This window comes from Anabrus simplex, chromosome 1 (genome assembly GCF_040414725.1).
Source record: "Anabrus simplex isolate iqAnaSimp1 chromosome 1, ASM4041472v1, whole genome shotgun sequence".
NCBI classification, from domain to species: domain Eukaryota; kingdom Metazoa; phylum Arthropoda; class Insecta; order Orthoptera; family Tettigoniidae; genus Anabrus; species Anabrus simplex.
Genome location: NC_090265.1, coordinates 1,263,388,859 through 1,263,416,252, shown reverse-complemented (window position 1 = coordinate 1,263,416,252; position 27,394 = coordinate 1,263,388,859).

Sequence of the window (27,394 nt, the reverse complement as noted above, 5' to 3'; positions counted from 1 at the left end):
GCAAAGATATTTATATGCCAAACTTTTTGGAAAATGTTTAGTCGCCTTGACAGTTCTTCCTTTAGCTGAAACCGTAGGGTGTTTAAAGCAGATGTCCAATTAGTATCTATCGTTCTGATACATCCTTACTGAAGGTAATGCCCAATATCTCGAATTCGTTTACAATTGGAATCCGGGAGCTGGATTTGTCGATTTTCATTTGAACCTAATAGCATTAATGAGGATTTTTTTATAATTCACTTGTGCCCCTAACACCTTACAGAAGGCCTCGAGAGTCTCTTGCGCATTATTAGCATCTTCGTCACTGGTCAACAGTAGGGTAGGGTAATATCATCCGCGTATGCGCGTACTGTGAAGCATTCGTTGTTAATAATTCTGTAACGATTGTGAAAAATCGGCTAAGTGACAATGCACTTCCTAACCATTATTTTCCTTAAGACTGGTCACACCTCTCAGCTACGTACGGTTATGCAGTCCATCAGAACAATTGTCGTTGTGTTCATTTTTATATGCTTATGTGTACAGGAAAATGAAACTTACATACCTTGTAGCATAGACCTGCTGCAGAAATGTATGCATGATTCCCTCCTACAGTATAATGCATGTAAGTTTCATTTTCCTGTACACATAGGCATAGGAATATGAACACAAAGACAATTGTTCTGATGGACTGCATATCCGTACGTGGCTGAGAGGCGTGACCAGTCTTAAGGAAAATAACGGTTAGGAGGTACATTGACAGTTACCCGGTTTTTCACAATCGTTACAGAGTTAGTCCGGTTAAAAAAAATTTCAAACGTTGAATCAGGGGTTCTATTTCTAAAATATAAAGTGCCATTGATAATGGACATCCTTGTCTAATTGATTTGTTTATAGAAAATTTCGCTGAGAGAAATCCATTAATCATAACTCGTGAGAATGCCTTGTGGTACATGCTCTGTATTGTTTCTATGACACTGTTTGGAAATCGAAACTTTTTAAAACTTTCCAAAGATAAGTGTGTGCTATCCTATCGAATGCTTCCCAGGTATAGTGCAAACCTGTTCATTAGTCATTAATGAAGGGAGGATCGTTCTGATTCTGATCGCTAAGATCTTGGCCAGTAGTTTATAGTCCGAGTTATTGCTCGCGCCCCGTCAATAATGTTATTGGATTGACGTCCCATTGACTACATACGGGTTTCGGAGACGCTGAGGTGCCGAAATTCTGTCCCTCAGTAGTTCTCTTACGTGCCAGAAAATCTACCGACACCTGGTTGGCATATTTGAGCAACTTCAAGTACCACCGAACTAAGCCGGGATCGAATCCGGCAACTTGAGCTCAGAATTCCAGATCTCTACCGTCTGAACTACTCAGCCCCACAAACAAAACAGACAGGTAAATTGCAAGTGACTGACAAGAAACTATAATTAGATGTGCAAGCGAGTGTGATTCTGTAGGGTTGTGTTATTTTGTCCTTACATGAGTGTATTTATCTAATTACTAGCATGTTTCCGCGTCTTCGCCCGCGTTTATTAATTCAACCGTTAGATTCTTTAAACCATTTATTTAAAATCAAAAATACTATATTGATTATCAAAATCGTTTTTATTTATTTATTTATTTATTTATTTATTTATTTATTTATTTATTGCTGGTTGCTTTACGTCGCACCGACACAGATAGGTCTTATGGCGACGATGGGACAGGGAAGGGCTAGGAGTGGGAAGAAGTGGCCGTGGCCTTAATTAAAGTACAGCCCCAGCATTTGCCTGGTGTGAAAATGGGAAAACCATTTTCAGGGCTGCCGACAGTGGGGTTCGAACCTACTATCTTCCGAATACTGGATACTGGCCGCACTTAAGCGACTGCAGCTATCGAGCTCGGTAAAATCGTTTTTACATGAATTGCCTGAATTACAATATTTTTAATTATCATTACTTTCAATGCTTAAGAAACGGAGTTGGTGGATGGTACAAATAATATTAAAATAATATAAAGTACCGTATAGTATTTTAAAAAACTATTTTACCTGATGGAGCTTCGGATAAACTATATTAAGTGTTCTTCTATTTGGAGCCAAGATGTATAGAGTGTTTGCCTTTCCAACTCTTGAATACACAATGTACAATCGACCATGGGAGAAGCACGGTTTCCGAAGAACGAGTCCTACAACTATAAGCGATTGGCCTAGTATCTTGTTGATGCACATAGCGAGACCCAAACGAACGGGGAACTACAAACGTCTAAATTGAAACGGTATATCCGATGGAATTATTTGAATCCCACGAATGAATCCTTCACGTACTTCGTGCGCAGCATGTCTGGCCGTGATGGTGGCTTCAGTAATATTCAATAATAGTTCCTTGACTGAGAGTCGTGTTCCATAGTTGAAACGATAAAAATAATTAATGAAGGCAGGTTTTTACCTGTATAAAGACTCGTCTAGGAATAAGCCTCTATTAAAAATGTCAGATCTCCGCTTGCCGTAGATTTCGCATACAAATGCACGTAAAAGCTGCTTGTTGATGACGTGTCTAGTTTCATTTCTCGGAGCAAGAATTGCACATTGACACAGCCAGGCGTGAAAATTTTAAACGAATGAGATGAATAGCGGGTAAATATTGAGCCTTACCCTTGCATTCAATTGGAAGTATTTATTTGCAGTGTCGTTGCAACTAAAAGGTAGAATAAGCAAATTAAATTAATGTCGGATAAATACGAAAGAGTGAAACGATAAAAAATTAGTCTATGTTTCCCTGTATATTTATCTAAGAATACGCCTCTCTTAACAATTTCAAATCTCAGCTTGCTGTAGACTTGGCTGGGAATGGCACACACACACACACACAGACAAGCGCTCCTCGTGTCGGGCTTCCTACGCCATGCACTTAAAAGGGCTCTTCGACTTGTATTCTCTACCCTGCTCTACCTATCTTATGTACGTAGCCTAACGACACAGCAAGACCAACTACAATACCTCAGATCTTAACCGAACTATCGAAACTGTTCATAATGGCGGCAATTGGAGTGCTAGCATGTATTTGTTTTGATTTTTGTAAGTCGTGTTGTTACCAGATATTTACGGAAATTTTAATATTATTAAACCTAAATTTTATTTATATATAGTCTTAAAAGTGCCATAGAGCCTCTTTCAGTGCTTTAAGACACTGACCACGTTTCCATGGGGATTGAAATCGATTTGAATACGCTTTCCGTATTCAATACGTTACCTGTTTCCATGTAAGATTCAATCCATATTCAGATCGATTTGAATACGATAGTCTTGACACTCGTAGAGTACGAGATCGTGCGAGGCCGTGCGAGAATAATCCAACATGTAGCGTTTGAAAGCAAGGGCCAACCCTAACCAAAATACGAGTAAATAAAGAAGTATTCGTGCATTATTACCAAAGGAATTTAAAGTCAGTGATACAAACTTGTTTTATGTGCAGCCTACTAATACTACACGAGATAAGATGTATAAGGAGCAGTAAGCTGAAATCAACCTAACACAAACGAAATCACAGGAAGCATACGATAAACAAACTACGATCGACCATCCGTATGGAGTACGATTTGATCCAACTTTCTAATAGGATCGAGTTTGAGACTAAATACGAACTGAGTCCCCGTTTCCATGAGGTATTCGATACGGAAAGCGTATTCAAATCGATTTGAATTCCCCATGGAAACGTGACTACTGGTTGTTCGAATTAATAAGCTCTTTTAAGAACAATGTCGGTGGTGATTAGGTTATTATTAGTTCCCGTGTTCTTATCTGAAAGTTTCTTCCTTATATTTTCAGTTACCTGCGCATTATATTTATAGTTTAATGAGCTGTGTGCCTAGATGTAGGTCCAATTGTAGGGGTAGGGTACAAGCCTCAGTGTCCAGACTTCCGAAAGACCCAGTATTAAGGCAAAAATTGGTTAAGTGCATTCATAGGGAAAACTTCGAACAAATGATAAGCCTAATAGGGTTATGTAGCGCATACCTATCTACGAAATGTCACTGTAATATTTGTCCCAAATGGAACATAATAATTCCTCTCACACAAATGAAGTGAAAAATCTTCGATAAATTAAGAAATACCGTCGTTACTAGAGAAATATGTATACGTACTTACGGGCTGTGGACAGGACTCCCGTATGTTGTATTCCGCTGCTCGTGCCGTCTTTTGTTTCTTTCGAGGTGCAGGGCTAGCACCGACGAATGGGAGTGCTAAGTCTGTGAATTCTCGTTATCTTTGTCCAGTTGAGTAGCGTGGGCAGTTCAAACAGCAAAATACTAAATATATTACTCTTTTGTTGAAAGGAAAATAGCATTGTTGAAAGGAAAATAGCATGTTCCCTGGACCAATAAATATATAATTTAGTGAACGAGTTAGGGCACAAAGCGAATAAGCAACACGAGGAAAACGACACCTAATTAATGCAAACAACTTCAGTGAGCAAAGACATCACACACGAAAGTGTTAAACAAAACACATACGGAAGCGCTGCGACGTAGCAGAAAAAAATAATTGTAAGGTAGTAAAGCAACGACATTAAAAATATAGACTGCTAATCTGCTGGCCATCTTTGAATCAACTTGAACCACTGGCGGCCATGACACTTGAAGGCAAAACATATGCTTATTTCCTTTGAACCTCCCACAGAGAGGATCTGTAGAAGTTGTTGTGTGATGGAGTACGGTCTTTAAGAAGGCACACAAGGTTAAAATAAATAAATAAATAAATAAATAAATAAATAAATAAATAAATAAATAAATAAATAAATAAATAAATAAATAAATAAATAAATAAATAAATAAATGTAGGCTATGAAGTCAGGCGAGGATTGACCGAGAGAGGTCCGATAGAAATATTAAAGCGGTGTGAAATGCTGTGTGTCCTCCGGAGAGGCCTGGTGCAGGTCTTTCGATTTGACTCCCGTAAGCGACCTGCGCGTCGTGATGAGGATGAAATTATTGTGAAGACGGCACATACACCCAGTCCCCGTTCCAGGGAAATTAACCTATTATGATTAAAATTTCCGATCCTGCCTGGAATCGAACCCCGGACCCCTAAGACCAAATGCCAGCACGCTAACCACATTAAAGCGATGAAGCTGGTAGAACAGTACCGTATGTGGAAGGAATGCTACACTCAGCCAGGGTTCTGGTGGTCTCAAGTTTAGAATCTGGAGTACCCAGCTTAGTGGCCCCTTACGACAGGCTGAGGTTGCCGTAGATATGTTCTACGCCGCAACCAACGGGTGTATGTGCTGTTTGTTGCACAGCATTTCTCAAAAGGTAGCCATAAGTGGTAAAATGGATAAAACCTAACAAACTAGACCAATAAGTTAAATTCAAAAATTATACACTAAAGGTATGTCGTTAAAAGGCAGTGGTATCTTTCTCTACGCGTGTGAATACCTCAATGAACTGCTGTACGTGTAACATGTCTTCCTGGAGTGAATGATTGTTAGTGTATGATCTTCCTACATACGTAATTCTTGTTTTAAGGTAGCCAAGCAAATGCCTACCATCTTCACTGCGCTTATTTCATTATAACATTAATGCAACATTAAGAGTGTTTGAAAATGTCGTGTTTATTTTAAAATAAAACTATAATTTGCAATCTCTTCAACTCATTGAACTGATAATAGGGCTAACTATCAAGGCCAAGAAGTGGCAGCCACCATGACAGTCACAGGCAACAGTTAATTCGCTGTGCTTCAACCAGGGGCGCTGTAACGAGTATGTTTAGCAGTCCATATCTTTCATGTCTTTGTAGGTCCGACTCGTTGGCTTAATGGTCAGCGTACTGGCCTTCGGTACAGAGGGTCCCGGGTTCGATTCCCGGCCGGGTCGGGATTGTGCTGTCCCCAACATCCCTGCAACTCACACACCACACATAACACTATCCTCCACCACAATAACACGCAGATACCTACACATGGCAGATGCCGCCCACCCTCATCGGAGGGTCTGCCTGACAAGGGCTGCAATCGGCTAGAAACAGCCACACGAAATTATTATTATTATGTCTTTGTAGTAAAGTATGTATCCATATCATTCTCTGCAAGTAAAATATTTCGTACTATTTCTTAATTTACCGCAGATTTTCGACTTTATTTGTGTAAAAGCAATTATTATATTCCATTTGGACAAATATTACAGTGACATTTCGTAGACAGGTATGCGCTACGTAACCGCCTAATAGAGTTGTGTGCATTAAACATTTTGATACCAATTTTATTGTTAGGAAAGATGAGATACCCATAAAAGGTGGCGATCCAATTCTACTATCACGCAAACTTCCGAAGTTAGAACTAATTATGCTATCCTAGCACTTTCCCCAATCAGCCAACGTACAGCACGTTATTACAAAGAAAAGTAAATCAGCCCTGGAAAGGTCCGAAAATCGTGACCAAGAGACAAAAATAATTTTAAACGATGGTGCAAGAATGATGCAATTAATAATTTTCAGTGTTTTACAACGGAGGTGCATTAACTAAACCTAACCTCATTTCTCGTGAGTGAAAATAAGGATTACTTTTAAAAAAATATAAATTACAAGAGTATGATGTGCCATGAATTCCGGTGAGTTTTAATACCCACTGAACAATTCAGGTGGAATTTTTAGAGTTAAAATTTTGTTCGAGAAATGTATTTGTTTGCATGTTCTACTTGATGGTGATTTTGCAGTGTATTTCATGTATGATTAATAAGTCACGCGGCTACCTGCTTGCATTCGGGAGATGGTGGCTTCGAATCCCACTGTCGACAGCCCTGAAGATGGTTTTCCGTTGTTTCCCTTTTTCACACCAGGCTATACGCCCCTAGTTAATGTTACTTGTTGACATTTATTTATCCCTTTTGCTGGCTGGAGTTTCATGTGTGACATATTTTATAGTGTGTGCCTGTTTCAACCTGCGTTGATAAAACAATTATCTCTTCGTTATTTTGTCACTGAAATTACAATTAGACTTACAATAACATTACTCGATAACGTTACCGGTACTTTTGGAGTATAATTATTCATATTTTGAGTTAGTGAGTTGCATTTCATGACCTTCGACAAGCGATGTTTTCTTTCGGCGACTCAGAATAAACATGCATATTCTTCCCCTCATCCTCTCATGTCGCCCACCGATGTCAGCCAGATTTTTGCTGGATTACGGTCTGATGTAATAGGGATGTAGTGAAACACTACCGATAGATGTCTCACGTGTAGTACCCGGTATGTGCTTGTCGATCGTCATTTGTTTATGTGTGTTTTTAATGGCAGTTAACCTAGTTAAATGATGAAGTTAAAGAGTTAATATATCGTTAAGACAACAAAGACAACAAGAAAATTGTGATGCCTGACTATTCCTGTGTCCCAATATCCCAAAATCAAGGTCGACCGTATTCATACCATCAATTTCCTAAGCAGGATCCTTTCCGTAAAAAGTGGTTGCATGCGATTCGTAGGAAGGACCTACGAAATAAAAATATGACTCCTAATATCAAAGTCTGCTCGAAACATTTTACAGTTGAAGATTATGTCATTACTGAAACTGATAAGTAAGCTAATTAGTACTAGGTAATTAAGAAATAAATTTATAATAAGGTAGTGACATTCTGAAAAGTTAATATGACCTATTTCAATAATTTTAGGCGAAAGACGAAGACTTAAGGAGAACGCTGTACCTTCGATATTTTCGTGGTGTGGCACCGGTACCTTGGAAATAACTCCGAGAGCAAGAAGACATAAGCAAAGCAAAGTCACCTCCGTACAGGCCATGAATGCCCTTGGAGGAGTGCAAGGTAAAGGCTTCCACCATTGTTAACCACGGCACGTGATGGGGTAGAGTGGTTAGCTCTACGCCCGGCCGCCTTTGCCCCCAGGAATTAACCTGGTACTCATTTTTGGTGTAGACTGAGTGAACCTCATGGCCATATGCACCTCCGGAAGTGGAAATCTCGTTTCTTTAATTTTACGACTTCCTGACGGGGATTCGAACCCACGTCCTTCCGGGCGAACCGAGCACGCCTTTACCGCCTCGGCCAGGCAGCCCCTGAGCAAGAAGATATAGAAGTAGGAAAACAGCCATAACACCGTGTGCGGTCCTGAACCACACAGTGACCTATAATTTGACACTGGAGCACCATCAATTTCAGACTTCCTGAACAGGAAATAATTCATTACTTCCAAATTTGAAATCTTTATATTTGTCTTATGGTAAGAAACAAGATCCTGAAACTCGTGCGCTACACGGAAATGAAGTTCAGTCATACTGGATGTAGCCCCAGACACTGCTGTCACACCAATATCGTGCCTTATGTACGTCTATAACCTGTAAAGAAAAGAAAAATACCGTATTAGGAATTTTTTCAAAATGCTATTTGTACGGTACTTTAAGAAATCAATCTTCATAAAAACGCTAAAAGAAGGGGTTACTGCATTTATTTCTTACCTCTCAATCAACTCTTGCATTTTTACGGATATTATTTCGCCCCTTTTCTTCAATTCTGCTTCCAAATCCGCAATCGTCTTTGCACCTATACCATTTCCCCCTCTTGTTAAAAACATTAGCAGAATATGGTAACTCAGTTTTAATGCATTTAAAGCAAAAGTTTCCTTTCGATGATCACAAATGTAGGAATACTCCATATAAGTCTCATGTAGAACAATCGAGCAGCGGAAAGCGCATACCGGGCATTACCATTACGCTGCCTAGCGGACAAGTTTTGCGTGATACATCCCTATTGTAGTTGCTTTTGGACAAAGAATCTATGAGTTTAATCCTGGTGACAGCACGATGGATTGTCATATCTCAACACAGGTTTCCGCCGGTGTTTCGTTGATAACTCACCAACGATAGCGAAAATTTAAAATCTGGCTTCGAGGTGCATTTGGACTCCCTTCCATCTACGCACGTTAAAAATGTCAGATCTCTGCGTGCCGTAGATTTGGTTGAGCACCGTTCACAGACAGACAGACAGACAGACAGACACTTCCTCTTATTATTATATAGATAGATAGATAGATAATTACATAAAATAATTGCTAAGGGAATATATTCGTCTCTACGATTTGGAGAAATAGCTTATACGCTGAAATGTTGTACTATTCCAGCCTTTGCTTTCAGTGATGCTGGTGGTGGTGGTGATTATTAGTCTGCCGGTCTGAGTGGCTCAGACGATTAAGGCGTTTACTTTTTGACCCCACGTTGGCAGGTTCGATCCTAGCTCAGTCCGGTGGTATTTGAAGGTGTTCAAATACGTCAGCCCCATGTCGGTAGATTTATTGGCACGTAAATGAAAGCCTTGGGACAAACTTCCGGCACCTTGGAGTCTTCAAAAATCGTAAAGTAGTTATTTGGGATGTAAAACCAATAAAGTTATTTATTTATTTATTTATTTATTTATTTATTTATTTATTTATTTATTTATTTATTTATTTATTTATTTATTTATTTATTTATTTATTTATTTATCTGAAAGTACACAGGTTTTGCACCCAATTAAGTACTTTCTTGACATTCAGTAACAATCTGTATATATGAAGTAAAGTTTAACAAAACCAAAGTAAAAAATCAACAAAAACGAAAATGATACCATTTACAATTTAAAAGAAATGAAAAATCCACTAAGAAAGCAAAAGACAATACAAAAAACGAAGAAACTTAAAATGAATGAGTACACTGGGAAATATTATGAATACCAGAAAGGAGGAATTATCAAAAATTTACAAATTGTAAATTGTAAAGGCAGGCTTCTAGTTTCTTATTGAATTCATTATCCGATTCGGTGAATATATTGACTTCTTTCATTACAGTGTTATAAAGCGTTGTCATTTTTACGAAAGGTGAATTTGACTGATGCAATGTTTTTGACCTTTGAACGTGAAATAATCGGTGCTGACATGATCTTGTCTGCGGAACATGGAATGAAAGGTGGACGCACAACTAGACAACCATCTCCCCTTAATTCTAATCAGTAGAGAAAAGCGAAGAGAGATAACTTTTCGAATAATTGAAACACCACTGAAGAAAAGGGAAGAGCTATCAAGGGCATGAAAGTGAAAGACTGAAGGCCTAACAAATTTAACACTTTCGGAAAAGGAAGAGAACAACTGTTAGTCAGACAGGAATGAAAAAAGTGAAGAGCCTAGCATAAGGAAGTGGCGAAAATACTCAGCTGAGGACTTCGTAAACGCCAAACAACGTTCCCAAATTCAGAGCCCCTGAAAAGTTTGCTTTTAGTGAATTTTGGAAAAGTGCTGGAAGAAATGACACATTTTCTTGCTGAATTAAACGATATGACCCCTTGGTCGAACCAGCCATTTTCGGTCTCTTATTCTCGCATAATATATACCACAGAGTGGAAGGATAATGAAAGCACGAGGTGAATTTTGTAACATAAACTGCGATGAGACTGCAAGTACAAGGCATCAGCGAGGTCTGGCGTTTAAATTTACATCACAAAGTGCTGTACCGCTCTAGCGATATTTAAAATATTAACAGTACACTGCAGCAGCCTGTGTTCTGCAGAACTCATTACTGCACCGTTCATGGAGCATGGAGTGTCCATTCTCTTCTCACGTCCAGCTATGAGCACGTAAAATGAACACATATACTAAATACATTCATTTAGTTTATGATAAGATGTTAACGTTACGATTATCTTCAGATTTTCCCTTGGCTTCTTTAGAACTTCAATTGTAATTATTCAAGTGAAAATTCCACACTAAATTCACCAGCATTTGAACCTTTGTCATCAGAGTGGGGATCCAGATTTAAATCAGAGCACAAATCAATCGAAATCCAGGGTACTGATATTGATAATTCAGTCCCTAACATTACTGGACAAACGACTACATAAATTTGTTTCCCTGCACTGGATTTTTTCAAATCAAATAGTCCTCTTTTATAAAGGAGTCACAGATACCTGACTTAATTTCTTTTAAGACACTACATATATCCACCTCTGTGGTGTAGTGGTTAGTGTGATTAGCTGCCACCCCCGAGGCCCGGGTTCTATTCCTGGTTCTGGCACGAAATTTGAAAAGTGGTACGAGGGCTGGAACGGGATCGACTCAGCCTCGGGAGGTCAGTTGAGTAGAGGTGGGTTCGAATCCCACCTCAGCCATCCTCGAAGTGGTTTTCCGTGGTTTCCCACTTCTCCTCCAGGCAAATGCCGGGATGGTACCTAACTTAAAGCCAGGGTCGCTTCGTTCCCTTTTCTTTATTATCCCTTCCAATCTTCCCATCCCTCCCACAAGGACCCTGTTCAGCATGGCGGGTAAGGCCACCTGGGCGAGGTACTCGTCTTCCTCTTCAGTTGTATCCCCAACCCAAAGTCTCATTTTCCAGGACACTGGCCTTCATGCGGTAGAGGTGGGATGCTCTCGCTGAGTCTGGGGAAGTAACCAACCTGTAGGTTAAAAGAAAGAAAGAGAGAGAGACACTTTCACGTGACTACGGTTTTCTTTGAAAACTAGCTGTATTACCCAGCGCTACCCGGGCACTTTATTGATGGTTTACTCTTAGGTATGTTATTACCTGTTAATTATGTGTGAAGTGATATTTTGTAGATATCATTAATGTAAGACGTTGACTGATATTTTAAGAATTTTATAGTTTAAGATTTATTGTTATGTGTTTAATTTCAAGTTTTATTTATATATTTTGTTTCTCGTCAATTAAACTAATCTAGGTCAGTTTGGACGTTTCCTTCATCACTTCTCACCATTTCTATGCAGCTGAACTGATACTTAAACGGTAGTATCTAGAGTGTTACAATGCATCTCAGCGACCACGGAAACTATACATTCGAGACTAATATTAGTCGTTTTCGATTATTCTTGTATATCATTCCCTCCCCTAGGGTTGCTAGAGGTGTCTTACCCTTTCAGTACCTTTTCGAGATAATAATTCATATTTGTACGAAATTTGGCTGAGAACTGTTCTAGAACATACTCGCATAGGCCTACAAACGTACATACATCCATAATCCGGGACATTTTCTTTATCACACCTTCTCACTCCCAATGCCGGTGGGTGATGACCTTCGACTTAAAGGCATCCGGAGTGTTTAGTATTCATCTAAGCGAACCGGAAAACCATGGATTCGACAGTAATATTCGTTTTCGATTATTTTTAATGTCATCCCTCCACTAGGGATCCTGGGGGTGTCCTAACCCACATAATTACTTTCCAGACATTATAGTCAATCATCGTTGGCTGAACGGTCAGCGTACTGGCCTTCGGTTCAGAGGGTCTCGGGTTCGATTCCTGGCCGGATCTGGGATTTTAACCTTAATTGGTTAATTTCAATGGCACGGGGGCTGGGTGTATGTGTTGTCTTCATCATCATTTCATCCTCATCACGACGCGCAGGTCGCCTAGAGGAGTCAAATAGAAAGACCTGCACCTGGCGAGCCGAACCCGTCCTGGGATATCCCGGCACTAAAAGCCATACGACATTTCATTTCATAGTAAATCATGTGTTCACCAAGTTTAGCTGACAGCTATGCTGGAATATAAAACACACATCCGTAATTTTGGATATTATGGACATTCTCTTTCACCTCTTCTCGGCCTCTATTCCGACTGGACCTGAAGTATGACTTAAAGGTATACAGAGTGTCACGCTGTTAGGGGAGTCCTGGCTCCATAGTCAGTTTTCAGGTAGTAAGCTGCATATGTACTATGTTCAGTTCAAAGCTATGCTGGAACATACAAACTTTCATACGTAATCTCGGTTATTTTGGATATGTTCTTGTTCACCCCTTCTCACCACCGTGCCGATAGCGGCTGAACTTGGATTTATCACTATTTATCACTATTCATCTCAGTGACCCAGAAAACTATGGATTCTACTTTAGATGGGTCGTTTTCTATATTCTTTTTTTTACTTCACCGATTTTCAACCTCGCTCAGACGGGTGCACATGCATACATCAATAAAGTGCCCGGGTAGCGCTGGGTAATACAGCTAGTTTTCAAAGAAAACCGTAGTCACGTGAAAGTGTCTACCACCAGTAAAAGACACAATAGAATTACAGGCCCCTGGAGTGTATCACATTGAATGTAGCTGCGGAGCTTGTTATGTAGGTGAGACAAAACGTCTGATCTCCACCCGCCTAAAAGAACATATCCGTCACACCAAGAACCAAAACACAGATATTTCAGCAGTAGCCAAGCATTCCTACGAAACTAGGCACGGAATATCATTTGACAAGACCAAGATCCTAGCAGCTATCCCTTGGAATCTGGAAAGAAAAATCCGCGAGGCTATCGAAATCAAGAAACATCCGAATAACATAAATTTAGAGGAAGGATACAAAATCAGTAATTCTTGGATGCCCATCATTCATAGTTTAAGACATACAGACCACAACATAAACACACGGGCCGCAACCCCATTACATAACAGCGCGGGCAAGCCCCCACTACCTGGCTGTGACATAAACTTTCCAGAAGCCTCGCGAGACAGCCAGGGCTTACGCCAGCCAGATAGGCTAGGATATAAAAGGCCAAGATCAAGGCCACTCTAGTAGTGTAACTCTGCCTGGGAGACTGATTACCTCGGATCGAGTAGGGGTATTTCAGTCGCCTTGACAATGAATACTGCAATGTATTCGAAACGTCGGCAAACTGTACGTGATATGCGTACAAGTACAACACGGTTCAACCCGGAAAATAAATTAAATATAAAGAAAGTAGATCATTACTGATACGTGAGTGGATTAATAATGAAGTAAGGAAGAAGACTTCGCCTTCTTTTTCTTCTTCTGCTTCTTCTTCTAGTGCCGTCTTCTTAACGAAGGTTGGTGATTAATGTACCAAATGCATTTCTGTCCTGAGTTATTCTCATTAGGTTTTGTAGATTCATGTCAGTCCACTGTGTATATCAGAGATCCAGGAAGTCCTCCTCCTGCCATTTTCTCTCCTTCTCTTCCATTATGAGCTAAGGCAATTCATATCTTTCCTGCCTATTAACGTGACTAAGATGTTTTTCTTACTTTAATGTTGTGAAGCAGCTTTCTTCTTGATCTTACTTTGCATAGGACTTCTTGGTTGGTCATCCAAGATATTTTCAACATACGCCGATATACCCACATTTTAAAAGCTTCGAGTTTATGCTCCAAAGCTCCGTATATGAGGACAAGACAAACGTAACACTTAACAAATCTCATTCGTAGGTTTAAATTAAACTGAGTGTCACTAGTAACTGCTTAATTCGCATAAACCCGCTTCTCGCTTACTCAGTCCTAGTTTAGATTTCCTTACCCGGATCTAGTTGATGGTCAATCTAGCAGCCGAGGTACTTGAATCTGTTTACCCTTTCAATTACTTTACCTTTCACTTTAATTGGTAATGGAACATTATGTTCTTACTGCAAACCATAAATTTAGTTTTTGACGTTGATATACCATATTTCGAACTGGCTGCGTTAACTAGGCTAACGATTTGCTATAGTCCTAGGTCTGAATCTGCAAGAAGGGCTGTATATCAACATATCTTTTGCTATTGGTGATATCTCCATTCCCTCTTAATGCCAGCACTTTCTAGATGATAATAATGATGTCATTGGTTTATAGGTCCACTAACTACTTTTACGGTTTTCGGAGACTCCGAGGTGCCGGAATTTTGTCCCGCGGGAGTTCTTTTACATGCCAGTAAATCTACTGACACGGGGCTGACGTATATGAGCACCTTCAAATACCACCGGACTGTGGCAGGATCGGACCTACATTTCATTCTCGAGAGCTTCTTTGAATATCAACTATGAGTATATGTTGATGAGGATGGGGTACAGAATACATCCTTGGCGTATACTTCTGTGGATACCAGTTTCATCTGACATGGATCCTTCCACTCGTAGTTTTGCAGTCTTCAGCCAGTAGAGATTTTTCAGAAACATTATGTCTTTTACATCGAGACCAAGTTAACTAAAGCTTTTTTTTAGTGAATGTTGTACGTGATCGAAGACTTTCTCGAAGTCTACAAAAGAAGATAAATACATGCTTCTGTTGATCTAAACAAGATGGTTTCCCTCGATTTCCCATTTTCACACCAAACAAATGCTGGGACTGTACCTTAATTAAGGCCACTGTCACTTCCTTCCAACTCTAACCCTTTCCTATCCCATCGTCACCAAAAGAAATATCTGTGTCGATGTGACTTAAACCAAAAAATGTCATACTATCAACCACCATCGAGGTATGCAATAGTGAACAGAACCCTCCATATTGGGATTGGCGCCGGGAAGGGCGGCCGGCCGTAAAAAATGTGATACATCCACACCTGGTGTCGACCCAAAATAACTAGAAAAAACTGGGAAGAAGTAGAATCACTTTCAATTATTTGAAGCCCAGGTTTTACTTTTTACGTTTGCACTGCAACGAAAAATTTCAACTAAATATACGTATTAACAGAGTTAAAAATAATAGAATTCACTCGATTAAGATGTGACCTTTCTAGTCTCTAGTCAACCGCTATTCCTTTCAAATTAGCGAGCTGACACTAAGAGTGTTTGCTTTCCACTCCTAGTGAGCTAAGTAGCCTAAATGCAGAGCTGATTGCTGAAGAAAGGCGAAGTATACTTACTGTATGTAACTGTTAATCTTTATAATAGTGAAGGCAAGTCATTATAAAGGCAGCAAGGAAAACTTATATAGGGAAAAGAATGAATGTAAAGAAATGATATTTGCGGATGTTGTTGTGATCTGGGGAGAAGATGAGGAGGAAGTACAACAGCTAAGTGTACTGAATAGTAGGATTGAGCAATGGGGATTGAGGGTGAACGTGTAGAAGAGCAAGACAATGGTGATTAGTAGCAAAAAAAAAAAAAAGCAAAGTCACCTCCATATTGTAACTGTTCGCTCTCCTCATCAAGACACTTGGGGAGATGAAAGTTATTACCTTGGGACACATGAATATCAAATAAACTATATGTGGCTTGCCCGCAAATTGCCACGCAAATAGAAACAATTAACATTCCATGGTTTTCCATTTCTCTATGTAATGTTTGGGTGCCAGGGAAACCAAAATTTATATTTACTAGCATCGAGACTTAAACTTAAATCACAGGGGTAGGGTTTTAAATAATTAACCATTAAGTATCGCTTAAGAAAGAAAATTAACGCAATATAAAATACAAATGAATTGATTATACAAAAAAATTAGATGAATCGGAAAAGTTCCTTAAAGCGTGGAGGGATTTAGAATTTACTTTACTGAATTTACTAATTGCTTGCTTTATCTAATTGAAGCTCACCAATTGCAGCTTTCGTTGAAGTCATCGGGTTTCCGTGGTTACTCGTTCTCTTCTTCTCGATGTAGAATTTGCTCCATGGACATCCTTCCTTCTTTCTCTGATATGGTACAGGCTATCTGGACTAGCACTCCCTAATTGCCTAGTCTTTAAGTTAGACATTGGCCCTATACTTGTAAAAGCTGATCAGCGTTGATCGTATGAGGAGAAAATTCAGAGATATGAATTTTTCCATATTAGTAGAAATCTCAATCCAACTGAGCTATACTATTTATACGGTGCAGACTTATACCAAACTCCGTAAACTTGAACTAAACATAGTTCTTCGTCCAGAAGATTTACTGAATATAACACAAGCCGTAAGCTTGTTTCGTTTCACGCAGATCCGATAACATAACCGCATCTAAGTACTGTATCGAAGCGATAACACATTGTACAAAAATAACTATGTCGCGGAGCGACCACACACTGTTTCAAAAATCAATAACGTCGTTTACAGTAGATGTTCTCATAGTAGTTAGGATCACAGCAGAAGTTGTAGTTAGGTTCACAGCAGAAGTTGTAGGTAGTATTGTTAGGTTCCGTTCTCGTGGTGAGAATCTCTATATATCCGGGCTCACCCCCACTCTTGGTAACAGTTCAATTTCAAAACTCATATACAACGAAGTATCTGATTCGTAGATCGATTTATCAACTCCTCTTCTCTTATTTCTTGACAAGTCCAGTAGGCGTGGCGATGATGTAGCTGACCAGCTTGCAAGCCTCGCGCGCGGGTCGCTGTTTACTAGCCTTGGCTCATGAGTTAAACCTATGAGTCATGTAATTTTCCACGCTCAAGGATAACCTTCTCTGTATACACAAATATGAGATGAAATGACAACAACTATATTTCAACATATTAACCAAATCCAATACATAATAAATTCCTATCTTTCATAATATAATAATAAATAATAAATGATGTTATAATGTGTACAATATGAATGCAAAAACCTTATTTACAAATGCTTGACGTAGAATAAATATGTTATTACGAATAATTGCCGATGGCGGATAAACTTGATATCAAATGATATCGCGTAAAATGATATTATTTTAAATTAGTAGGGCTGGAGAAACCTGGACGGTCATAATATAGGCAATGAAGGCCCTTGGAGGAGTAGAAGGTAAAGGCTTCCACCATTGTTAACTTCGGCACGTGATGGGGTAGAGTGGTTGGCTCTACGCCCGGCCGCCTTTGCCCCCAGGAATTAACCTGGTACTCATTTTTGGTGTAGGCTGAGTGAACCTCAGGGCCACCTCCGGAAGTGGAAATCTCGTTTCTTAAATTTTACGACTTCCTGACGGGGATTCGAACCCACGTCCTTCCGGGCGAACCGAGCACGCTTTTACCGCCTCGGCCAGGCAGCCCCTGGTGATGAGTAGAGGAAGTAAAAAAGAAAAGGGAATTATCAAAACTGGAGACAAGGAACTGGAAATAGTAGATCACTTCAAATACTCCGGAAGTGAACTGACAGAAAATGGAAGAATGCGCATGGTAATTAGTAGAAAGATGCAACTGGAGAGTGCCTTCTACCACCAGGTACTGAGATTAATCTATATAAATAAAATTGTAGGGGGTCCGCTGTCTGTAATTTCTTTTGTTTTGCCAATTTTTCAGATATTTATCCGTTTTAGGTCAACTCAAGACCAAAACGGTGGTTTTTACGTTTCGTGTCTGTTTGTTTGTCTGTTTGTTTGTCTGTCTGTCTGTTTGTCTGTTTGTCTGTTCCACCATCACGTCGAAACGGCTGGATAGATCTCAACCAAACTTCATATTTAGAGTATACTCATCCCGGGGAAGGTTTCGATATGCATATCATTTTAAAATCTTTGAATACACGGGGGGTTTATAGGAAAACCAGAATGGTTTTTCCACCATCACGTCGAAACGGCTGGATAGATCTCAACCAAGCTTCATATTTAGAGTATACTCATCCCGGGGAAGGTTTAGATATACATATCATTTTAAAATCTTTGAATACACGGGGGTTTATAGGAAAACCAGAATGGTTTTTCCACCATCACGTCGAAACGGCTGGATAGATCTCAACCAAATTTCATATTTAGAGTATACTCATCCCGGGGAAGGTTTTGATATGCATATCATTTTAAAATCTTTGAACAGACGGGGGGTTTATAGGAAAACCAGAATGGTTTTTCCACAATCACGTCGAAACGGCTGAATAGATCTCAACCAAACTTCACATTTAGAGTATACTCATACCGGGGAAGGTTTCAATGTGCATATCATTTTAAAATCCTTGAATAGACGGGGGGTTTATAGGAAAGCCAGAATGGTTTTCCCCCATTTTCTCTTATACTATTGATTTTCTGTACACTTCGTTTACCGTACGTGAAACGTCTCTTCATTATAAACAACTTTCGTTATGTTCACAATTTACCTTACTCTTCACATGACGGAGAAATTTACAATTTTCCGCTGGTATCATGCTCTGCATTGAGTGACCGACAGACCGACAACGAACCTACAGGTTACCATGGCAACGTCTCTGACTGCATGCCGGCAGGGAAGTAACGTATTGCCATTTTCCTCATCATGCTTTTAAATTCGTGGTTGTTCCTTGGGTAGAAGGCAAGAGAGGCGTCAATCGGCCTATCTGCGGGATATTGGCGGAATATCGTTGGATATTATAACCGCCCTCGAATAGATTAAGTAATAACACCATTAGTCATCTACTTATTATTTGTTTACCTAGGAATCACTGGACCTAAATTTCTCCCCTGTTACCGCTTTATTATATCCATAACTCACACTAGCATAATTTATTGAGGGGCATTTGATTTTCCAATACATTAACTTGGCATTTACATATTTGTCGTTATCCGACTGTCCTCAGTTATAATCCATTTTCTATTACTTTCAACTTTCTTAACTGTATTATTTTCTTCCTTGATTACGCCGTATGTACGCGAGTGCTACAAACTACTGGATGTATTTCCACCAAGACTCATATTTAGAATACACCTGTCCTTGATAGGTTTTAGGGCAAATATTGTTTCTAAATCCCTGAACTGAGTGGGGGTTTATACGAAACCGAAACAGTGATTTTGCACTTCCACAAAATATACACAACCAACGTTAATTTAAATCTACCTGCCTTGGTAGAAATTAATTTCTAAATCTTTTTTCTCATGTGCATCATTTCGATACGAGGACTAATAAGGGAGACATCATTAACGGACCGTTTTTCTGTACAAGTCCCATCGGACTTAACTCACGAGCGGGTGCGTGTAAAGCGTATTCCTTTACAACTTGAAAACTACTGAAGACATTCGAACCAAAATTTATATTTAGCATCCACCTGTCCAAAGGTAGGTTTTAAACGTAAATAATATTTCATGTTCCGGAATGGACTGGCGGTTTATAGGGAACCGATATGGTGATTTTACTCTTCCACAGTGTATACAGAACAAGACCAACCTGACTGGAAATCGACCAAACGTGATGGAATTCCACCTCTAAAACTTTTTCTTCATGTGCATTTTTTCGTAAGGAGGATTAATAAGGGAGATATCATGAATGGTCACTTTTGCAGGTTAAGTCCAGCGGACATAGCCCAAAAGGTGTTTTACATGGAGCAGATTCCTTATCTATATAAATCAAATCGTAACGACTGTGTGCCTCTACACTGACTATTTTGGCGAAATTTTCGTACAGCTTTCCGTTTAAGGGGTAATAATGACCATCTGCATAATTTTTGGTTTAGTTTCCTGAAAGTCCTAATTTTTACCCGCCTCGCCCAAAATCCAGATTGCGGCATAATCTGCCAGAAGAAAAAGAAGATAATTGAAATTTGACAAAATTATACGTTTTAGCCAGTAACGAACGGAAAACATCCTAGATCATTAAATTTTTCACTTTTTATCCGCGAAGAATATAGAAATATGCAGGCAATTTTAATGATGGTGCAGACCTTTGGAAATTCCTATCACATAACAGATTGCACAATCTCCGTTCAATTTGGAATGATCTACAACTTTGGTCTTATGACTTTTTACGTTTGATTTTTCTCTATTAATCGATGTTAAGTCAATTTGGAAATTTCACATGCATAATTCATACTTTCGATTACTTATATGAAATACAGAATCATCAAACTCTTCACGAAAATTGGCTCACCCAGTAGCCATATGTGAGCCAAATGCTATGTATGTAGCTGTCACATAATTATCCGAAAAGTAATGTAATGTGAGATAATCTTACAAAAACGTTACCCTGTTCCACGTTTCTAACTCAGTCTGACCCAAGAATAGATGACATATCATAGGACCAGCCATTTAGGCCACTAAATCCGGCGTGTCTTATGGTATAATCCTTTGTCGATATGACGTACGTTTAGTAGCAGTTAATCTGTAAATGAAGTTCTTCAATATTGTAAACACGCATATACTTTCGTATGTCGATCTATATATATTCACTGATGTCGATTTGTAGCGATCGAGAAAGGGTGGGTCTGCTATTGTAATCAGTACTCCCCACACCGACTTTGACTGGCAGTATGAAAGGGTTCCTTCTCCAACTCCTGTGTAACTGTCATTAGTAAGGAAGGCCTACAATTGTAATGAATAGTTCACTCCTCGATTTGACTTGCAGAATGCAAGTGAGCATGCAGTTTTGTTTAAAACTCCCCTACCCGATTGTGTTTGGCAGTAGGCAAGGGTGCCCCCCATTATAAAGAAATGTCCTCATCTAAAATGTGACTGGCATTAGGCATAGTGGCCTGCTATTTTGATGGAAACTCACCAACTTGGTGTGACTGGCAGTAAGCTGGCTGGAAGTAGGAAAATGGGCCTGGCATTATAATGATAACTGCACAACTCAATTTCGAGTGATAGTAGGTAATTGCCTGCCATTGTAATAAAAACTCCTCAACTGTAATCTGTCTGGAAGTAGGAAAGGGGGCTGCCATTTTAACGAAAACTCCCCAAATCGATTCTGTCCGCGTAGCAGGCAATGGGGCCTGCAATTATAATGTAAACTTCCCAACTCGATTGTGAATGGCAGTAGGCAAGTGAGCCTGCCGTTATATCACAAATCCGTAACAAACACTTTACATTGGAAACAACGTACGGGGACCTCTCCATGCTCTTTCTCGGATAACGCTAAGAGACATGCAATTTTAAAACTATCTTATTTGCTGCATGTACACTATTTACTTCGATATTCGAATACAATGTAGAATACCGTAGCGAAGCACGGGTACATTCGCTAGTATGGAATATGGAAGTACCAACGAAGGCTAAAGAATGAATGTACTTACTTAATCTGTTTATCCTCCAGGGTTGGTTTTTCCCTCGGACTCAGCGAGGGATCCCACCTCTACCGCCTCAAGGGCAGTGTCCTGGAGCTTCAGACTCTGGGTCGGAGGGTACAACTGGGGAGAATGTCCAGTACCTCGCCCAGGCGGCCTCACCTGCTATGCTGAACAGGGGCCTGGTGGGGGGATGGGAAGATTGGAAGGGACAGGCAAGGAAGAGGGAAGGAAGCGGCCGTGGCCTTAAGTTAGGTACCATCCCGGCATTTGCCTGGAGGAGAAGTGGGAAACCACGGAAATCTACTTCCAGGATGGCTGAGGTGGGAATCGAACCCACCTCTACTCAGATGACCTCCCGAGGCTGAGTGGACCCGTTCCAGCCCTCGTACCACTTTTCAAATTTCGTGGCAGAGCCGGGAATCGAACCCGGGCCTCCGGGGGTGGCAGCTAATCACGCTAACCACTACACCACAGAGGCGGACACAAGGGATATTACTTAGGTACCTAAAATGGCATATGCAGCAGAAACCTGGACAATGACTCTGAGAGATGAAAGTAGAGTACAAAATCAAACCAAACCTCATGGCACAAAAGCCTCGAAGGGCCATGGCCTATAAGCGACCGCTGCTCAGCTCAAAGGCCTGCAGATTACGAGGTATCGTGTGGTCGGCACGACGAGACTTCTCGGTCGTTATCCTTGGCTTTATAGACCGGGGCCGTCACCTGACCGTCAGATAGCTCCTCAATTGTAATCACGTAGGCTGAGTAGTCCTCGAAATAGCCCTTGGATCAAGGTAAAAATACCTGACTTGGCCGGGAATCGAAGCCGCAGCCTTCGTGTAAAAGGCAGGCACGTACCCCTACACCACGGGGCTGGCTGAGGGTAGAATATAGGCAGCTGAAATGAAATCCCTGAGGAGTATGGTACAGAAGGTAAGAAGGGATAGAGTGAGAAGTGGAGACATACAAAAGGAGCTACATGTGCAAAAATTTAGATCGTTTGGCCATGTCAAGCAGATGAAAGACTGCCAAGACAAGCAGTGGCAAGACAGATGAAGGGAAGAGAGGACGAGGAAGACCAAGATTACGGTGGATGAACTCTGTGAAGAACAGCATAAAGGAACCATGTTTGCCCCTACCCGGTGTCAGCCGCAAAAGGGAAAATGATGATGATCATCATGATCATCATGATGATGATCATCATGATCATCATGATGATGATTATCCATTAGGAAATATTATAGGCAACTAGAATAGTGGAATTCAAGAATAATGAACCTAGTTGATGTAGGATTACATCTTAAGTTTGATGAATAATGTACCATTTCCATTATTGCTACTGTTTGTTTAGGTAACTAAGTAACAATTCAAGTTAGCAGGAATGATATAGTCTTAGTTAGGTCTGTCACAATGGCTTTCTATACGGATCAATTTTACATGACTCAAACTAAACCTCAAGAAAAAAGTACTTAACTAGAAACGACGTAGTTTCGTGTAATTAGAATCTCGAGTGTGCCTCGCATGTTAATCTTTGCATAAGTAATTTTAAGACTTGATGAGATCTAGTTTCGAAATTTTCCTATAAAACTCTTTAGTGTATTCGCTATTCCTGAAAATCCGTGCACAGAGCAAAAAATGTTCTCAAGTTACACATTTATATAACTTTGTAGAATGTGCACGTTACCTCTTCCTTTTCTTTGCGTAAATTACTTCGTGTATTCTCAAAACTTACAGATCTGAAAGGATAGCTTAAGTGGTATTCATACATTCATAATGATCGTTAAAACCAATTGGTAATATTTTTTTGTAAATTCTTTCTATCTTCCTTAATCTGTTTACTCTCCAGGGTCGGTTTTTCCCTCGGACTCAGCGAGGGATCTCACCTCCACCGCCTCAAGGGCAGTGTCCTGGAGCTTCAGATTTTGGATCGGGGGATACAACTCGGGAGAATGACCAGTACCTCGCCCAGGCGGCCTCACCTGCTATGCTGAACAGGGGCCTTGTGGAGGGATGGGAAGATTGGATGGGACAGGCAAGGAAAGGGGAAGGAAGCGGCCGTGGCCTTAAGTTAGGTACCATCCCGGCATTCCCCTGGAAGAGAAGTGGGAAACCACGGAAAACCACTTCGAGGATGGCTGAGGTGGGAATCGAACCCACCTCTACTCAGTTGACCTCGCGAGGCTGAGTGGTCCCCGTTCCAGCCCTCGTACCACTTTTCAAATTTTCTGGCAGAGCCGCGAATCGAATCCGGACCTCCGGGGGTGGCAGCTAATCACACTAAACACTACACCACAGAGGCGGACTTTTGTAAATTCACCCAGTATAAAACGCATGGACCAGTGGCCTAGTAGTTGCTACAGTCTATGAAAACGAGAGATGTGTTATGAACCCTTGGCAAGGTAATGGGGAAACAAAGTTTCAAGCTAGAGTGAGACTTGCTTAAGTGAAAACCACAAATATGCAGCCAAGTTTTGCAAGGAACATACAGCAAGTTGCTCGGAAATAATGTTGCAGAGGGAACTTTGTCAACTGACTTCGGGTCGTTTGCATAGTTTCAAGACAGTCGTCCTTCTCCCCTTATCTGCGCACGCGATAACTAACAAATGAGCAGGTGGTTTCACCATCACAACGAGCAAATCCTAAACGTTTTGGTACTCTGAACTTGTAGGCCTCTGATACAATTGTTATACATAATTGAGCCCTGAATTTGATTCAAAACTTTTCTTCTTCTGCTCCTTGTCCTTCTATTTATTTGCTCCTTTACTATAACCATACTTCTTCCCATATCTCATATTCTATTAATGAACCATATGTTTGCTCCATTTTTCTTATTCCACGTCAATCCCGTGGACCAGGGGTAGCATGCTTGCCTCCTAACCGAAGGCCCAGGATTTGATTCTAGACCAATCCAGGAGTTTTAACACCGAACTGAGGGATGGAGCGAGGTTTATTCAGCCTCGCGACACCAGATGAGGAACTGTCTGATATGAGGGACAGGGGATACAGTCACGAAAGTCAAGTAATAGGCTGAGGATGTCGTCACACTGGCCATGTGGTACTCAAATGCTTGCAGGCCATCTGACTGGGCAGCTGTCTTCTTGACAAGTTAAGGCCGGAAATGTTCTGCATGTACCACGTGTTCTACTCAACTTTTTTTCTTCTCCTCCTCATATACTCCTTTTCCCCCCCTCCTCCATTATTCTTTTATTCATCTTCCCTCTATTCTTTCTCCGATTTTCCCACTTATATTCCTCATCCTCTAATTCCTCAAGTTTCCCTTTTTCCTTGTTTTAACATTAATTTTGAAGTGTACCTCATAATTCTGACAATGAAATGAAATGGCGTATGGCTTTTAGAGGCGGGAGTGTCCGAGGTCATGTTCGGCTAGCCAGGTGCAGGTTTTTTGATTTCACTCCCGTACGCGACCTGCGCGTCGTGATGAGGATGTAATGATGAAATGGAATAGCGTCGCCATAAGACCTATCTGTGTCGGTGCGACGTAAAGCCACTAGCAAAAAAAAAATGATAAAGACGACACATACACCCAGCCCTCGTGCCAACGAAATTAACCAATGATGGTTAAAATTCCTGACCCTGCCGGGAATCGAAGCCAGGACCCGTGTGACTAAAGGCCAGAACGCTGACCATTTAGCCATGGAACCGGATATTCTGACAATAAAATGCAGTTCTCCGTTTCTGACTTCGACGAAACGGTTGTTTCCATGAGCTCTCCAAAAGGTACTCATTGAAAGCTTCTAATTGAATTGACGATTGTATAGAATTCAAGAAAGATCAACGATATTATTACTAGCACCTCGCCATGGCGACTATCACTCGAACCCTGAACCTATTTATGTGAGGTTTTTAAAATAAGTTCCCCCTTTGGGTGGGGGCGGTAGAATAACACCCACAGTAGTATCCCCTGCCTGTAGTAAGAGGCGACTAAAGGGGTCCCAGTGGCGCTCAATTTAGGAGCGTGGTTTGGTGACCATGGATCCCTTAGCTGAGTCCTGGCATTGCTTCCACTTACTTGTGACAGGCCTCCCACTTTCATCTATGGTAACCGACCTCCATTGGTCAAATCTTGTTCTTTTCCGACCCCGGCGGTATTAGAGCACTCGAGGCCTAGGGAGTCTTTCATTTTCACGCCCTTCGTTGCCCTTAACTTCCTTTGGCCGATACCTTCATTTTTCGAAGTGTCGGATCCCTTCAATTTTTTAAATTTTTTTTTTTTTCTTTCTGGTTAGTTTTATACAGAAGATAGTTGTCTAGTTTTACTTCCTCTTAAAACAATAATCAGCACCACCTTTAAAGTAAAGTATGGATATTTGCAGTTCCAAATCCAATGAGCAACTAAACTCCACGTGTTAGGGCCTATACGTTCACCCAAAGTAAGTAAAAATGACGATATAAATTGCAATTTCCAGTGTTAATTCATTTTTAACTATTATTTTCTTCTCTCTCCAATAGTTTGATTCGTTTGTACGTTAAATAGCTTTCTTGATATTTGGTCTTCTTCACGAACCTGTGCCTTCGTTTGAGCTGTCAACTCGATATCGTCGTTGAAAGCATTAACATACAGTATTTGAATGAATTACTAGTACTTTAAAAGTGAAAGATTTCACTATATTCCAGTTTATAAACCTGTTTCTTTTGTCTTAGATATAACGGATACTTTTTCACTTCAGAAATAATACTTGCCTTTTATGGATTCCTCATAGATCAACATATTGATTTCATTCTTTCTTCAGCTTGACACAAAAATTCCCGTCTGCAACCTGAAGTATAATGATTTACTTAATTATAAAGGAATAAATTCGTTAGTCTTTGCAAGGAATGCATACAGACAAATGTCAACTCCAGCTACAAAACGAACATCAATCACTAACATACACTGTAAATGTAAGTATTTTATCGCATTTTCATTCTGGGCAGCTGGCACATCTTTGTTCCATGTTAATCTCCGTACCTGGTGGTAGAAGACACTTTTCAATTGTACCTGTCTACTAATTTACATGTCCACTCTTCCATTTTCTGTCAGTTCACTTTTCAAGTATTTGAAGTTTTCTACTATTTCCAGTTCCTTGTCTCCAATTTTGAAAGCTCCTTTTTCTTTTTTACTTCTTCTACTCATCAACATTGTAGTTCATCACTATAGGAGGAAACCCTGAAAAAATCATTATCCATGAAATAGTAAGAGACATAATGGAAACCGTGTTTAAAATTATTTTCAGAAAACGGCAATAAAGATTTTTGGATAAAAGGAACACAACATTTGGATCCCTCACCTCTCAAACCTGTCCTGGGCCATAAGCCACTCCATCATCTTGTTTCTTTCCATCTTCCCGCAATTTGAGCCTCATTCTGCATCTCCTGGCTTCCCTTATGGACTCACGTGATTTCTTCTCAGCTGACTAACTTCTTCTCGCATCCTTTTGAATCAGCCTTTGGATGCAGTAAGATCCTGGTTCCAGTCCCATTGGTTTTAAAACATTCACCATTCCATTCATCACTGAATGTGATGGTTGCAGCCTTTGTGAGCAGCAATAGCAACACAGTTTATGGCCACAGAATCCTGTTTTGGGGCATATTTCCCAAATGTTGGCATTAAGATATTATTGTTCTGCAATTGACTGTCCACAAGCCACTTAAAGAGATCACTGGAATACAAATATTTAACTACTCCAAGAATCACCTGCTTTGGGACAGAAATCGTGCATCATTTGAGGCTTTGTGATGCCAGATAGCCCTAATGGCTGTTCTCATTTCTGAAGCTGAATTGATATTATCCCTAATTGCATTGCCGTAGTACACTGTCAATTGGTCAATAGCAGCATCAGT